General features: G+C 41.2%; 1 non-coding gene across 1 annotated transcript; it reads left to right on the forward strand.

Moving 5' to 3' along the window:
* The first annotated feature begins 15,516 nt into the window (after positions 1-15,516).
* On the forward strand, positions 15,517-15,655 carry LOC120361782 (U4 spliceosomal RNA). The gene has a single exon (XR_005577897.1). It is a non-coding gene; the product is annotated as a U4 spliceosomal RNA (small nuclear RNA).
* The last annotated feature ends 458 nt before the right edge of the window (positions 15,656-16,113 follow it).

Raw genomic sequence — 16,113 nt, forward strand, 5'->3', positions numbered from 1 at the left:
CAGTTGGAGGGGGTAGAGGAGAGACTGCAGGGAGTGGGGATGGAGAGGAGGGTGGGGAGGGATAACATGGGGACAAATGCCAGATATAGTATGCACCTAAAGTAAAATAAATAAAATTAAAAAGAGAGAGAGAGAGAGAGAGTGTTTCAATATAGACAGCCTTGCCAGGGCTTACAGAACGTTTAAGATCACCATCTCTAGGTTGAAGAAAGAATCCATTTTCTTGGTTCAAGAAATGAAGAAGGAGAAATAAAAATGTTCTAAACAAAAAGAGGTGACAGAGGAAAGGCTAAAAATGCTGGCGTTCCTAGAAGAGCTCATAGTAATCACCCCATCACAAGGAGCTTTTCCAAACCTCCCAGGAGGCCAAGAGCCAAGCACTCCTGGTCCCTTCCCCAGAAATGGACTTGGGTCTTACAGCAGGGCTGCTCCCTCCTCTCCACTCAGGTCTCCCAAGCTGCCAGCTGCATTCACTCACCTTGACTCCATCTGAGGGCTCAGGGGACCCCATCCCTGGGCTGGAGTTACTCTCCGGTCACATGCTGGACACAGCAGTCGGTTCCTTCATGGTCAATTTCTCCAAATCTAAAAAAGACTAGAGCTCCTGGAACACAGCAAGAATTGTGAAAGTTTCTCAGAAAGTTTGGATTCTCTCTCATCAGCAGTGAAAGGAAATGCTGTACATGAGACACTTATCTTTTCCTCAAATTGAAACATCATCAAAGTACATTTCTGAAGATAAAACTCTGTAAATGTTAATCATATATTAATAAGTGAATAATTTATATTTTATTCTCCAATTATTGTATTATATTTGAAAATATATACAGTTTGTCAATAAAGACTTTTAGTACTCAGTAGCAATAATTTTTCTAGGGTTATATTTCTAACAGTTATAAGTTAAAGCATTATTTTTTGACCTTAGTATGTATTAATTGAAAAGTAGAAACGAAACGTCTAAAAGATTTACTTGGGGATAAAGTGAGAAGGGATGTTTGAAAGTTGTATTATTTGTTATATTCTAATAATAGATAAATACATTTTAATAAAAAATGGTTAAATTACACCGAGATGGTTTTCTTCTACTACAAGTACACTGTAGAAAAAGATTTTTAAAGAAATCCTCTTGGACGTCTTTGGGGAATTGCACAACACTGTCTCCCATTTCCTGTCAAAATCACTAAAAACCCTTCTTAGCGGAAAGCTGAGAAAAGTTGTAAAAGAATTTTCTCTCACAAAATTAAGCCAGAGTTTCCACAATGAGTATCTTTAGTTACCACAGATACAGCATTATTAGGTGGTGAAGATAAACTGGGTCTTATGGTGGAAGAGAAGCAGCAAGTGACTTTTGAGTTCTAGAGAGTGGGGTAACAGGAGGAGGAGTAACATGAGATCAGTGACAGAGAGTATCATCAGAAGTTCTCAGGTTGAAGACAGAACAGTGAAGACTAGAAAGTCCTTGTCCTCTTGATGACATTTTAGGGAGAAAGGGCAGATACTAAACAATACTATCACAGGGGTAAATAGACACAGTGCATCAGAAGGTGTAAGTTTTATGGAAAAAATAAAGACGGGAGGGGAGGAAGCTACATATGGGAGGATGAGAGAAATATTGGTAAAAGATGTCAGTAAAAAATATTGAGGATCACACACCTGAACAATGGGAAAAGCTTTGCAGGTGAGAGGGCAGAAATGAAAATATCCCAGAAGTGGGTATAAATGTGGTGGTGGGTGTGAGAACCAGCCAGAGGTCAGAGTAGCCTGAATTCAGTGAACAATTGCCAGAGGAAGTTTGGAGAAGGCCACCAAGGGTCAGATGATGGAAGGAGCTCTCACCATGATAAGAATTTCATTTCAATTTAAAAGGTCAGAGGTTGCTGCGTGGGGAAACTGGTAAAGCAGAGAGACCAGCTGGGAGGCCGTGACAGTGACTCAAAGTTGAGGAAGGTGATGGATTGACCTGGGGGACAGTCAAGGTAATGATGGAGAGATGGGGTCAAGTCCAGGACCTATGCTGTAGGCAGAGACCCTGAGACTTGCTGATGTCTATGGGTGTAAAGAAGAGGGAGTCAGGACCAGGATAAGAAGTCAGGCCTACATGAGCATCTGTGTGCATTGGGGGTCCTTCATCGGAACAGGAAGAGATGGCAAAGAAGTACATGTGGATGGAAAATTGGAATGAGTTTGTTTAGGAGAAGACTTTAAACAGGAACCCTGATAATGAAGTAGAAATATCAAGTGCTCAGGAGGATTTAAGTGTAGGACTTAGAGGAGCAATCACAGCTGTAGTTATAAATGTGACAGGTCATTGGGGAGTGAAGTTATCACAGCAGAGATGATGTGTAAGAACTGAGAAGATTCCATGGGACCAATTCAATGGTCTTAGTGGCCAGAGATCTCCATAAGCTTCCTGGTATCAACAGTATCACAGAAAACCTTGACAGCAACCAACCCAAGTCTCTCTCCATGCACTGAGACTTCAGTTGTGCAGAATCCCCATTAATCAGCCTCCAGTATTTACATGTGTGTGTGTGTCCACATACTATGCATATAAACATACGTCCTGAGGAAGATTCTCTTCTTGACTGAGTTCTAGCCAGACTCCCCTAAGCCCTCTTGTCAATTGGGCCTCAATCTTGGCCTATGAAATATACAGATTCAGCAGAAATAATTATGTACCCCCCTCCTCCTACATTTAACGATTTAAACAAACACTTACATGGTTTCTATCAGCCCAAGGCTGCATCCTTAGGATAAAAGTGCCTACCTGAGAAAGCTCAAGACTACCAAACACTTCCCTGTTTTGGAAACACCTGACAGTAAGCCTATCTCCCTCTCTTAGAGATTATCAAAAAGAGCTACACAATGGTGAACCTTCCTCTATCACTTTGAGATGTATGCATATCTCCTACACATCAGGAGAGTCTTTCTCAAGGAGTGACAGGCATTCCTTTGAAATGTAATCATCAGGAACTACAGAGCCTCTATCTCCCAGTCTGTGCCAAAGGACACAGACCTAGCTCTCATATGGCCAGCTAAAGATGCTGCTGCCTAATCTCACTTACACTGACCAACTCTTTGAAGGTTTCCACTTTTCTGAGTCTACTGAGATCCTGCTTAACCCCCTCCATACCACTGCTTTCTCTTTTAAAACATCCAGTCACCTCTGTTCAAATTAAAGTTGAGTTTAGTTCATGAGGGTTGCTCTTTCCTATCAGAATAGCATATTTTTGGTTAAAATCTGTCCTGTTTAATTAGTACCTTTGACACTTAATACACATACATATATCTGGCAGGCGCTCTCAACCAGCAAGAAGATTCTAACCTGAGTGGGGTGTGTGCAAGAAGAAAAGAAAGACAGGACAGCAGGGGTCAGGAGAGAAGGGGAGGCAGAGCTCCAACTACAAGCTTTATTTCTCAAAGGCCAGGATTAAATACATTTTCCAGGCTCTGGTTTACGTCATTGCAAACAGATCTATACATTACATGTCCTACACAATAGAGAAGATAGGTACACAGTCAGTGGTTGTAAAAGGTAAAGGAGATTTCTTGTGATCATTAAACTTGTCTATACATTGCTCCCCATGACTGCAGGTGTTTCTGGTTTCAATCATCTGATTATCTTTTAACCAGATTCTCCTTTGTCTGTCCCTGACTCAATGTCATCTCAACTTCCCTCTCTCAGGCGTCCCTGTATCTGGGCTCAAGACCATCTGTCCTGTGGTATTTGTTTTGCAAATATCCATATGGTTGGGTTCTCCACAGGTCCCCCTTTCTTTTGTGTTTGAGCTGCAACTCAAATAATTTAAGCTGCAGTTGACGGAGGGAGAAGAACAGGAATCGAAGGATAACAGGCACAAGGAGAATCAGGAGGAGGATTAACACTCCCAAGCCAATTAACGATGACAAAAATGATATTTTTTAAACTTGTGCATCCAAGAGGACAATGTATTTACAATATCTTTAGCTATATTAGCATCTACAGGGAGCTGTTCCCTGGAAGCATCAATTGCATGTATTTGTTTTTGTAACTTCCCTATGTTCAAAGACAGGTTATTATGTGACCATATCCTTTGCAAATGGGCCTTAACTAAAGGCCATTGCCACTCAGAGGTATTATATTCCTTATTACTAACACAAATAAAAGTAAATTCAGCATGGCACCAAAGTGCAAGACGATTTTGTATATTATACACTTTGTCTCCAAGAAGAGCAATAGTTTCTTCCAAGGCATTTAACATTGCCTCTACTTTCTCATCTATTTCTATCTGAGTTCCCATGGATACAGAAATGATTTTTGCCAACTGATTTACATATGTAGCAGTTTGTATATTATATGCTAAACTAACAGCAGCAGTGGCAGCAGTAGCGACAATTGTGACAATTGCTATGATACTAGCAATAAGCAATCCTAAAAATCTTTTTGGATGCACCATTAAATCCCTAACCTGTTGTAAAACTTGTAATCCTCTATCATCATACCAAGCCCCAGAAATATTAACAGGAAGCATAATATAAGGGGGTTGATGTACAACAATAATAACTGGAGATAGAAAAACAGTTGAATCAATACAATTAGTAAGAACACAATTGGGGCAAGTTATAGAGTAATGTCCATTGATTTCACTTATAAATATGTTTCCATAAAGAATAGCATAAGGGGAAGCTCCACAAGCTTGTATTTAGATTATTTGCAATCCTTTTGGGGAATAGTTACCTCTTATACCAACTTTCATGCCACTAGGGTATAGAGCTACAAAGAGTCTCCAAATAGAGGAATGAGTCTGACCAGAAGGAGTTGTTAAAAGAGGACTAATCCACCCCCCTGGACTTTCATACCCATCATACCCTGTAGATAATGGAGTAGGAACAGACCAGTCATGCAAAACAAGACCAGTTGGCAAAGTATATGTTACAGCTTGACCATGACAACATTGTCTCCAGGGAGGAATTCCAGAAAAGGATTGTGTAAACGAAACACAAGAAGGATGTTTCAAAAAAGGGGAAGGTGGAGATGTTGTATTTTCAGATTCCTTAATTCCCAAATAAGATATTCCCCAATCTCGATTAGCATAAGTTTCTTCTCCTGGCCTAAGGTCAGGTTCCCCTTCAAAAGTCCACTGTTGTCGGTATCCTATGTCTAAACAATTAGGACCTAAGTTAGAGTTGTCATTTCATTGCTGTCTCAAAAGAGCTCCACCTCTAATGCAGGAGGCATAAAAGCACATCGGAGGTGCAGCAGCTTGGCCAGTAAATGCATATTCTGCCTTTTGGGGAGTAACGTGAGATGATGAAGGGAGCCCAAAAACAGTGGTATCATTTAAGTACACAGTAAAGGGGGAGATCATTCCAAGTAACAGGGCGTAACACAGGGGGATCTGGTACATAGGCCCACAATGTTTATTCTTCCACCCTCCCCCCTTGGAACCTGACAAGACAGAATGGCCAGCATAGCTGCAAACACTACAGCCAGAGGTTTTGAAATCCCCTGCGAATTCACAAGTGATTCTGCTTCAGTGCAGAGGCGTTTCAGTTGACCCCAAGTTGGTAAGGGAAGACGCTGAGTGTTCTGTGTCCACTGGTGCTTCCCTTGGCGACGTCGGAGTGGTGGAGGTGGTGTTGTCAGGTGCAGTCATCTGACACTTGGGATCAGAATTCCGGGTTCTCCCATTGACAGGAGGCCCATGTTTCACCAACCGCTCTGGAACCCACAATGGGCTTTCAGCAGATCTAGGAAAAACACAAACATGTCCTCGTCCCCATATGAGGACTGGATCAGGTTCATTCCATTTGTTAGTCAAAACATCCTTCCATAGCACCTTACCTTGTGCTCTAGGAGGAGGGTGCCAAAAGCGCTCGGCAGCAGAGTGTCCTTCTGCATCAAATGTCAAAAAATTTAAAACATAAAGAGCATGCCTGAGCCAAGTATGAGGAGTCTTATGTAGATCAGCTCCTGACTCCCCCTCTTTTATTTTTTGTAAAGTTATTTTTAAAATTGCATGAGCACGTTCAACAATTCCTTGTCCCAGTGTATTATAGGGCATACCTGTACGATGTTGGATGTTAAATTGAGAACAAAAGTGATTAAATCCTTTGCTGGTGTAAGCAGGAGCATTATCTGTTTTAAGGATTTTAGGAGGGCCTAGAATAGAAAAAACTAATAAACAATGGGCTATAACATCCTTAACAGTTTCTTCAGTATAAGCAGAAGCCACTAAAAAATGAGAAAAGGTGTCAACGGTTACATGTATATATTGAAATTTACCAAAGGGTGCAAAATGGGTAACATTCATTTGATATATATGGCCACTTCAGTTTAGATAAAGAGCAAAGTGCTCCGGGGGTTAATTTTTCCCCATATTGGCCTGGAAACCCAATTTTGAAGTTGACCATCAAAAGACTGGCTCCACTAAGGATTTGAACTAACAACCTTGCAGTTGCAGACCTTATTCTTTTTTTATTTTATTATGCTAACAGGCCACTTGCAGTAAGGGCAAACAGAAAGATTTCTTAAGTTGTATTTTGGATGCAAATCTTGTCACCTGAGGTGAGAGCTGGGCAGGGCTGGCGGTCACAGAGAAAGGGGGGAAAAAAAAAGGTTTTAGTGTCAGTTTAAAACTGAGCTTGCAGCCTCTGGGCTGGTTGTGAGTTTCTCCGCCTCCGTGGCTTTTGGTCCCCTTGACAAAGGGATTTTGAAAGCGTGCCCTTCTTTTTTCATGGCCGTATGGCTGCTTGACAGGCTGGATTAGCATTTTCATATGCCAATTGCTTAATCAATAGAGTGCCTGCTTCTCCATCCTGTACTAGTCTTCCTACAGCCTGTAATAAACGAAACACAAAATCCTGCTTTGGATCATCAGGGCCCTGTTTAATTTTTGCCATTTCCTCAGTTTTAACCCCTATTGATGGTAATTGTTTCCAGGCCTGCAGAGCTAAAGTATTTATCTGTCCATATGCCACTTCTGGAAATTGAGTCGGAACATTAAGGTCTTCATACTGCCCTTTGCCAATGAGCATATCAAAAGGAACAGGAATTTTATGAGTACGATTTCTTTGCACTTGTTCAAAAGCATGATCAAACTCTCCACAAAAGATAATCTCCGCTAGAAAGACAAGCCTTTGCAAGGTGGCCCCAATCATGTGGAGGGAGAGCCTCTGTGGTTAAATTTTCTAAGAGAGAAACAGTATAAAAGGCGGCGGAGCCACAGGAGGAGAAGGATATGGAGGGACAGAAGGCAAGGGAGAAGGACAAACACATCTATGAAGCTTGCTCCAAACAGTAGTTAATATAGCAATTTGGGGTAGATTGGTACTAAGAGAACAAAATTGACTAATTTTTTTCACCAATAAGTCCCCAAGCCTTTTCATCCAAAATTCCACCTTCAGGGGCCCAGGGACACAATTCATGAACAATGTGTAAAAACTCTTGTACTTGACTAAGCTTTATATCATGACCTCTAGTTTTAATCATAGAATGCAATAAATGTACAAACAACTTATATTCTTTTGATTCGACTTGCCCCATTTTTACTCCTGATTATTCTCACTCACAAACCTCTTGTATTTACAAAAGAAAATTCTTTTTTTTTAAAATTGCATTTTAGGTTTTGGGGTACATGTGATGAACATGCAAGATTGTTGCATAGGTACACACATGGCAGTGTGGTTTGCTGCCTTCCGTCCCCTCACCTGTATCTGTCATTTCTCCCCATACTATTTCTTCCCACCTCCCCACCCCCCCCCCATTTCCCTCCAACGGACCCCAGTGTGTAGTGCTCCCCTCCCTGTGTCCATGTGTTCTCATTGTTCAACACCCGCCTATGAGTGAGAATATACGGTGTTTGATTTTCTGCTCTTGTGTCAGTTTGCTGAGAATGATGGTTTCCAGGTTCATCCATGTCCCTACAAAGGACGTGAACTCATCGTTTTTGATGGCTGCGTAATATTCCATGGTGTATATGTACCACATTTTCCCTATCCAGTCTATCATCGTTGGGCATTTGGGTTGGTTCCATGTCTTTGCTATTGTAAACAGTGCTGCAATGAACATTCGTGTGCACGTGTCCTTGTAGTAGAATGATTTATAATCCTTTGAATATATACCCAGTAATGGGATTGCTGGGTCAAATGGGATTTCTATTTTTAGGTCCTTGAGGAATCGCCACACTGCCTTCCACAATGGTTGAATTAATTTACATTCCCACCAACAGTGTAAAAGTGTTCCTATTTCTCCACATCCTCTCTAGCATCTGTTGTTTCCAGATTTTTTAATGATCGCCATTCTAACTGGTGTGAGATGGTATCTCAATGTGGTTTTGATTTGCATTTCTCTGATGACCAGTGATGATGAGCATTTTTTCATATGTTTGTTGGCCTCCCTTGGTCTTCTTTTGTAAAGTAGCTGTTCATATCCTTCGCCCATTTTTGAATGGGCTTGTTTGTTTTTTTCTTGTAGATCTGCTTTAGTTCTTTGTAAATTCTGGATATCTAGGCAAAACCATTCAGGACATAGGTGTAGGCAAGGACTTCATGACCAAAACGCCAAAAGCAATGGCAACAAAAGCCAAAATAGACAAATGGGACCTAATCAAACTCCACAGCTTCTGCACGGCAAAAGAAACAGTCAGTAGATTGAATCGGCAACCAACAGAATGGGAAAAAATTTTTGCAGCCTACCCATCTGACAAGGGGCTGATATCCAGAAAAGAAAATTCTTGATTATTGTACTTACAATATTCTTTAAAACCTTGTTACTTACAGTGATCGCCACTCACTTAAGCGTCACCGAAATCCCCGATCTCAAGTCCCTGTACGGGCCACTACATCTGGCGGGAGCTCTTGACCAGCAAGAAGATTCTACCCTGAGTCGGGGGTGCACAAGAAGAAAAGAAAGACAGGACAGCAGGGGTCAGGAGGGTAGGGGAAGCAGAGCTCCAACTACAAGCTTTATTTCTCAAAGGCCAGGATTAAATACATTTTCCAGGCTCTGGTTTATGTCATTGCAAACAGATCTATACATTACATGTCCTACACAATAGAGAAGACAGGTACACAGTCAGTGGTTGTAAAAGGTAAAGGAGATTCCTTGTGATCATGAAACTTGTCTATACATTGCTCCCCATGACTGCAGGTGTTTCTGGTTTCAATCATCTGATTATCTTTTAACCAGATTCTCCTTTGTCTGTCCCTAACTCAACATTATCTCAACTTCCCTCTCTCAGGCGTCCCTGTGTCTAGGCTTAAGACCATCCGTATTGTGGTATTTGCTTTGCAAATATCCACACGGTTGGGTTCCCCACACATATACATATAACAATACATGTATATACACATTTGGAAATACATACATACATATTCTTAAGGGCTATTATTAAAAGAAAACCTTTAGACAAATTAAGAGTTTAATTGAGCCAAGAACAACATAAATCTGGCTCCACCAGAACTGGAATATGTTCAGAGTGACTCCAGGGCTGCCAGATGGCAGAATAGCATTCATAGATAGAAAAATGAAAAAGGCATACAGAAAATGGAAGTGAGAAACAGAAACCACTGAGTGGATTACAGCTTGACATGTGCCTTATTTGAACATGGCTTTAACAATTGTCTGACTGTGATTGACCGAAACTTGGCTGGTGAGACTCAGCAACCTGTTATAGGAGCAGGTTACAATCTGTTTAAACCTCCAATTAGGTTATGGTTCACTATGTATAAAGAAACCATCAGTCTGAACTTAAAATATGTTAACAAGAGAGCTTTCAGCTAACAACTGTCTCTCCTAATTATTTTAAAGACATTACTAGATATTTCCTTGAAGTTTTTCTATGATCTTTGCATTCATTTTCCTTTCCTTTGGTTTCTTGCTTTAATGTGTTTATTTCTTCTTCATCTTTCATGCTACAGCAAGTCCTCAATATCAAGTAGTCTTTGGCCCCCATACATATTTATGTGGTAGAACGGAAATAGCTGAGTGGAGCTCTGTATGCCTGGGGCCTGTCCTTCTGAACACTTTTCTTCAAGGATGTTGAGTATTTAACTAGTAACAGGCAAATGACAGTGTTGCCCACACTAACTCTAAAAACATTATTTCTCTTTCTAAATGCTCTGTCTGGGACTTCTAGTATTACACTGCACATTCTAGTATTATATAGCATAGAAGTGGTAAACATGTGTATCCTTACCTTGTTCCAGACCTTATAAGACTTCAGCTTTTTCCTTTTCAGTATAATGTTAGCGTTGAGTGTTACATATGGGCTTAATAATGTTAAAGTGTATTTCTTCTATACCTAATTTGTTGAGTTTTTAATTATAAAGAAATGTTGAATTTTACTGACTGCTTTTTCCGCATCTATTGAGATGATCATAAGGTTTATGTCCTTCATTCTATTGATGTTGTGCTTTATCTTGTGTTGCTATAATTTCAAATAGCCTGTCTTTGAGCTCACTGATTTTTTTTGTTTGATAAATTCTGTTGTTGATGCCCCCAGATGCATTTTAATTTTGTTCATTTTGCTTTTTAGCTCCAGTATTATTTACATCTTAAAAATTATTTCAGTCTTTCAATTTCTGGATTAGTGATCTGTGTTGAAGTTCACTGAGTTTCCTTAAAATAGTTATTTTTGAATTATGTCTGTAAGATTATACACTTTGGCCAGGCACAGTGGCTCATGTCTGTAATCCCAGCACTTTAAGAGGCCAAGGCTGCTGGAAGGTCAGGAGTTCAAGACCAGCCTGAACAACATGGTGAAACCCCATCTCTACTAAAAATACAAAAAATTAGCTGGGTGTGGTGGCAGGTGCCTGTCATCCCAGCTACTCTGGAAGCTGAGGCAGGAGAATCACTTGAACCTGGGAGGTGGAGGTTGCAGTGAGTCGAGATTGCACCATTGCACTCCAACTTGGGCAACAAGAGTGAAACTCTGTCTCAAAATTAAAAATAAAAATAAAAGATTATACATCTTCATCACTTCAGAGTCAGTCCCTGGTTCCTTATTTTGTCCATTTGGTCAGATCATCATTCTCTGAATGTTCTTGATGTTAGGGGCACGTGACAATGTTGTGTATTGGAGAATTAGGTATTTATTCCAGTCTTGCAATCTGACTTTGTGCCCATCCTTCCAGAGATCCTTTGCAGGCTGATTATTACATCCATTGAGTCTGTGGTCACTGCTGCTATTTCAGCAACAGATGGCACCCTAAGCTGAGGTTTACCACAAGTTTATGGTTGGAGTAGAGGAAATTCGGAGCCCAGTTTTTTTTGGTGTGTCCATAGTTGTTATGCTCTTTTGGCCTAGAGGAACTAGAGCATAGCCTAAAGGGGTCCATTTGGTTTCTGCAAGTTTTTCCCTGGGGCCAGGGAAACTCTCGAGGTTTTATTCATGGTCATTAGCTTAGGGAGAGTCACTATGTGACTCTGCCTAGTGCTGGGCTTCACCCTGGCAGGTCCAGCACTGGGCTCCAGGGCCATATCTCATGCCTTTTTCTCTTTCCTTGTCCCAAAGAGACCTCTCTATTCACTCAGTGCTTCTGAGTTGAGGAATGAGTTTGTGATCACTGCAGTCATCATAACACTGGGTTAACCTGGAGCCCATGGCTGTGAAGACCAAGGCAGCACAGACATCCTTAGACACATGCTGCTGTGGCCTGCCTGCCAATGAGGTTTATTACTGGCTCTGGGCTGCCACAGTGCAGCAGTGATACAAATAAAGACCCAGAGCTGCAGGGCTCCACATGGCACTGCAGCAAGTCCAGCAGCTCTATCTGTGGGCATTGGCCTGGGGTCAGGAATGATCAGGTTCTGACCATCAGGTTCCTGGGGTCAGGAACCATGAGGTTCTTTCTGGCCAACCATGGAAAGTTAGTACTGAGTTGTAAGGCAAAGTCCTGCACTCACTTCTCTCTCCTTCCCTGCCAGTGGATAGAGTCGCTTTGCATTGTGCTGCCCAGGACTCACAGAGAAGTGGTGGGAGCAGTTTCTTGGTTGCCAAGTCTGGCACTAATCTGGGTCACACCCAGATCTCATGCTGCCAGGACCAATACAGCTCTGGGTGCTCTCTAGCTTATATGGCCTATCTCTTAGTGGGGTTCACTCATGGCCTAAGGTCACTGTGGAAGGCTAGTGGTGGTGTGAGCTGGAACATAATACCATGGTTTAGGGCCAAAGTTTTCTGCCTTATACTGGGGTGAGTCCAGAGGTGCCACCCAGAGGCCATGGGTTTCGGCATAGTACTGGGTTTTGCCATGATGGACCCAGCACTGAGCTCTAAATCAAAGTCCTATATGCATTTCCCACTCTTTCCCCACTGAGGGCGGGCTGTGTCTCTTTCCATGCTGAACTGCTGAAAGTTGGGAGATGGGTGACACAGGCAATGGGACTCTGTCCATCCTACCCACTTGATTGTCTCCTTTTTATTATGTCAAAACTAGGTACTGTAATCTCTCACCTGAACTCCTTGGCTCTTGTGAAAATTATGTGGAGATAGTTTCTCAATTTGATGTTTCTGCAGGAAGATGTTTCTGAAGGGTATCACCATTTGCTTCATTCCCTCATCTGTAAAGATTACTTCCAAAGACACTCTTCTGATCTTCCCAGGACTGATTCTCATGTGTCCCACTTTTTAAAATTTTATTTTATTTTTTAGAGACAGGGCTTACTTACCCTGTCACCTAGGCTGAAGTAGAGTGGCATGATCATACCTCACTGCAGCCTCAAACACCTGGGCTCTAGTGATCTTTCCATCTCAGCCTCCTGAGTAGCTAGTATTATAAGTGTGTGCCACCACACTCATCTATTCATGTCCTTTAAGAGCTTTCAATATTAAATATTTGGGCTCAAGTGAATTTAAGTTTTGGAGAGTAAATCTCTCTTGTGCAAAACAGAAACAGTGGTGTTCCTATAGATGAAAAAGGGAGAGGACAGCACTGCCCACTCTTCCCCAGGTATCAAGGGCTGAGTTCCCTTCCTGTGAGTTCAGCTCATCCTATTAAGACTTGCTAGGAAGTGGACACAGTTGTCCAGACTTGTTAGGAAGTGGATCCAAGTTGTTGACCATTTGGAGGTGAAGGGGTGCTGAATGCTTCATTTCATTTTTCTCTAACTCTTTCTCTGCTTTTATAGGAGTTGAGTGATATTGCTCTGCTGTGGAAACCATCAGTTTCCAACCACCTTCTCCATCAAATCTTATGCACTCTAAGTGTATACATAGTGTGTACTCCTGGAGTCTACAAATCAAATGAAGTAATTCCTCTTGGCTACTAATTAGATTTGTTGAGAGGTGAGGAGTAAAAAGGACAACAAAATTAATAATTTCCCCAAGTTATGATTTCATCATTCTTATTACAATGAAGAAGTTTCTCGTGATTTTTTGGGAAAACTGTTTCACTAAAATACTAGTATTTTTCTTTTCAGGAGAATCTACAGCCCTATATAAGCACAATAGTTGTAGGATGGAGTTTCATGAGGGTGACACAGATGGTCTGAGGTAGGGGTGGCTTCACTAAATGGAGTGCAGAATGTGTAAAGGACCCTGTGCCCACATCATCACCTGGAAATGGCCTTCCCATATTAGTATGACTTCAAGTCCTCATGGAAGTCCAAGTTCAAGTGGTCCAATAACCTGGCCTCTAAGGTGGCCTCAGCTTGAAAGCAAAGATGTGCTGAGATATCCTCTATAAATCACATTTGGCAGCCCTTGTGGAATAAGGCAGTTGATGTATTTGGTTTAGAATGGTAAAATTAAGGGGCTTAGATGTGGAGATTCAAGTTCCCTTGCATGGGGACATGACCACATGAGGGACTGGCAAGTGAAAAGTTTGTAAATAATGTGGCTCTGAGTTTTGGAAGAGATTTGTCAGTATTTTGTCCTTCTGAGTTTCTGCAAGATCATTAGGATGCTTGTGCCCCAATATTCTCATGTTTTTCATGATGAAAATACTTGTGTGTGTAAGTATGTATATATTAATACTCTAACAATGCCATGTGCAAAGAGAGAAAACACAGTAACCCACAAGTAGAAAGCAGGAGGTGAGGAACAAACACAATGAGTTTGTGGTCAACATTCTATGACTGATGACCTCATATCCAGACTCAGAGTCACACTTCGGAGGCCCCACAGCCCTTGTCATTGATGACCTTAATTTATTACCAATGATAGAACCTCATACACAGAGCAACAGAGCTGACCCCTATGATCTCCACACTGTCCGCTACATTGCCCCTTTCACCAACCCTTTTGAAAATCAGTCACCTGTACAACTTTCACTGTCTTTTTTATTTTATTTTATTTTTTGAGATAGAGTCTCACTCTGCTACCCCAGGCTGGCATGCAGTGGCATGATCTCGGCTCACTGAAACCTCCACCTCCCAGGTTCAAGCAATTCTCCTGCCTCAGTTTACTGAGTAGCTGGATTATAGGCACCTACCATAATGCCTGGTTAATTTTTGTATTTTTAGTACAGATGGGATTTCACCATGTTGGCCAGGCTGGTCTCGAACTTCTGGCCTCAAGAGATCCACCTGCCTCAGCCTCTCAAAGTGCTGATTATAGGCATAAGCCACCACACCCAGACAACTTTCACTTTCCATTTTTGAGTATTTCCATCATTAATTGCACTGACAGCTGCCTCCCTTCAGGCTGTCTCCAGCTTTGTTAATCTCTCAGAATAGCAGTGGATATTCAGGGAGATCCAGACTTGTTATAAGAGCCAGGGAGCATTCATGCCACATGAGTGCTGATATGGCATTTCCCAAAGTATTTTCTGAGAGCTTATTTCTGAAGATGCTCAAGTGGAAAGCTACCCAGTCTGGAACACTGCCAAGTTTTCCCTGCTAAGGATCACAATGGACATTTGTAATGTCTGAACTTATTTAACCTTGGGACCTATTTAACAGATGACATTTGTTAATATCTTGAGTCTCTTGTGTTCTATAGAGCACCTTCTGGAAAGCACTGTGCGTGTGCATCTGAAATCTTTGTTAGGATCTATGTTCCAGGGAATTCAGTAAAGTGAGTGAAATGTGCTTTCTTCCTCTGTTGGTCTCCAACAGCATGAAATTTATGGTTTCCACCCCAATCTCCCAGGAGAAAGGAATATTTTTGTGACATAGAATCTTGTGCTAACTCCTAAAATAAACATTCTGTTCTTGGTGTCAGACTCTAGGTCTCTGGAGGTCTGTTCCAGCCTCTTCCTTACCCAGCCAACTTCCACCATCTCTTCCCATTCTTCTGTCTGAGGGAGGCCAAGAACCTGCAGTGGATCCGGTTACAAGCACACAAAAGTGATGAAGAATGCTTGTGATTAAATCTCCAACTAGTATATTTGCTCTGTGAGGAAAGTATTATATTTTACTCATCTTTTAGCTCTAGTACCATGCAAGCACATAGCAGCTGCCCAATAAAAGCATTTGTTACATCATACTTATTACATTTATGTACAGCCAGCTCCTAACATCTTCCCAGAAATCAAAATATTAACTACTTAGATAAATTAATTTGTATATTAATAGAAAGTGACTGGGTTAGCTTTGTGCAGTGGCAGTATCATAGCCAATGAGGTTTATCCAAGGTGTGATTATTGCTAATTGAAAAACAAAAAAAGAAAGTGACTGGGGTATAAATAAGTACTCTTCCAGTCTAACAAGTGAATATTAAACATGCAAGAGATGGTCATCCTAAAGACATTACTCCACATTTACTATCTAGGCCATGACATTTCAACACAAAAGGAGATAGTTACTTTGCCAGTCACCTCCCTGCGGTTTAAATCTGCATCAGGCTCCTTCTCCAGCTGTGACAAGAAGGATGCCACCATGTGTGCAGAAAGGTCTGCAAGTCTCCATCCCTCAGGCTAAATTAAATAGGGTTCCACATACCCTTACCGTGTCCAGCATTCTGGAAAGATTCAGTTTTCTTTTACATTTTGAAGTAGAATTATTATTGCTCCAATTATAAAAAAAATAAACTGAATAAATAAGTCAAGCAATAGATGGAAGGAAATCTTTGCAAATGCTTTTTTTTTGTGGAAAAAATCTTACTTATTACATATGTGAGTTAGTAACCAGAATATAAACAGAACTCTCAAAACTTGCAAGACAACAAATACAATTAGAAATCATGT

This window comes from Saimiri boliviensis, chromosome 13, assembly GCF_048565385.1.
Source record: "Saimiri boliviensis isolate mSaiBol1 chromosome 13, mSaiBol1.pri, whole genome shotgun sequence".
Taxonomy (NCBI): Eukaryota; Metazoa; Chordata; class Mammalia; order Primates; family Cebidae; genus Saimiri; species Saimiri boliviensis.